This window comes from Sphaeroforma arctica, assembly GCF_001186125.1.
Source record: "Sphaeroforma arctica JP610 unplaced genomic scaffold supercont1.5726, whole genome shotgun sequence".
Classification (NCBI taxonomy): Eukaryota; class Ichthyosporea; order Ichthyophonida; genus Sphaeroforma; species Sphaeroforma arctica.
Window position 1 is genome coordinate 1 of NW_014034832.1, and position 1,868 is coordinate 1,868.

The window sequence follows — 1,868 nt, forward strand, 5'->3', positions numbered from 1 at the left end:
ATATATATATCCATAGTTGTAGTCATGCAGACGTCAACAAGCAAGATGTGTTCTCCTTAACGGGCATACCTATTACTACACTAGGGCACTGTACGCTTGTGTTGGTTTGTGTTCTTGTGTTTGTTCTTGTGTGCGGTGGCTCATAAGTTAGCTCGTGGGGAGTGCTCTAGCAATTGTCTCACTAAGAGATTTAAAATCTGATACTGTTCACTCGAACGCGTATACAAATACGTTTCCACAAACTAAGGTACTGACTTACACACACATGCCAGCACCTGTGTCTAACGTCTTATGTTTCTTCTGGCACGTATCCGTATCTGGCGCAGATGGGCCTGATGGACCTGTCACAGAAGACGTTACTGCAATTAATGGAACGTCCGTTAGACTCCAACCTCGACACCCAATTGGTCATGGGTCTACAACTACGCTTAGACACACAGCAGCGAGCACACGCACACGCCCACGGCCACACCCACGCACACGTACACGCACAGGGATACCCACACTCTCAGGCACCCACTGGCCTACTCACGGCCGAACAAGTGGAGGGGCTGTCTGGACATCTCGCGTCTATTGCCCTGTCTCAATGTCAGCCGGCAGGTACACACACACACCCACACGCTCACCCACACCCACACCCACACCCATATGGGAGTGTCAATGGGAGTGCAAGTATGGGGGGCAATGCGCATATGGCAATGGTCATGACAGGGTCGGACGGCGCGAACGGCGGTATGAATACCGGGACGAATACCGGGACGGGCGCGAGTGTGGGTGAGCATAGAGGGGGTGTGCAGCCGTTGTTCATCACACACCTCAGCGCTAATGCACGCGTGACGTTTGCGTATCTCAAACATCTGTGGGACCAGGCCACACGCGCCTTCAACGTGGCCACGGAAACCGGCGATTCATCTCTAGGTGTGTGTGGGGGGACATTGTGTGTGTATATTTGTGAATGGATGCATGAGGGTATGTGGTTGTATGTTTGGATAGGTATGTGAGTATGTGGCTGTGTATGTATGAATATATATGTGTGTGTATGTATGAATATATATGTGTGTATTTATGGATATATATGTGTATGTATGTATGAATATATATATGTATGTATGTATTAATATATATGTGTTTATGTATTAATATATATGTGGCTGTGTGTATGAATATATATATATGTGTGTGTGTGGTTGTGTATGTATAAATATGTGTATATGTGTGTCTATACGTGGTTGTATAAATATATGGAGGATGTCTACCTAAGCGCAACCTGCCTGGGATTAGGCCACATTGCTCCTTCAGTGTAACTGAATACCCCGGGTATTCATCACTGCGTCTCTGCTTGTGGAGAGCATTGAACGTATATAGTGTTACTTTACTGTATGTGGATATTACTATGTGTATGAGCTTGGGGCGAGTTTGTACTGTCATGTACATTCATGTGGACATATGTGTACGTGTATACCGACATATGTCTGAGCATGTAGCCGTGTATATGCAGTTGGTTTCTACGTATGTAATTACACAGTGCAAAACTCATCAGAAAGATTTTTATGCACGTGTATATAGGTATGTACGTGTATTTATCTGCCTGTGCCTTGCTACGAGGACGTAAATGTGTGAACCAGTCTACAAACAGCAGGTGGGGGCATCATTGGTACCAGAACTGGGCCTATGGTGATGCGTGAGGCATGCGTGTATATTTTCTGTGCCTTTTATATAAAACAGAACCTCATACCTATTCCACCTAGTATACACGAGGAGCACGAAATTGTATTGTGTTATATATATATATATATGTGTGTGTGTGTGTGTGTATGTGTGTGTGTGTGTGTGTGTGTGTGTGTGTGTGTGTGTGTGTGTGTGTGTGT

General features: G+C 45.4%; 1 pseudogene across 1 annotated transcript; it reads left to right on the plus strand.

Annotated features, from left to right (window-relative positions):
- Nucleotides 1–326: 326 nt before the first annotated feature.
- SARC_15179 (hypothetical protein) lies at nucleotides 327–918 on the plus strand (annotated as a pseudogene; the record flags this gene model as incomplete). Its single annotated transcript has 1 exon — nucleotides 327–918.
- Nucleotides 919–1,868: the final 950 nt, after the last annotated feature.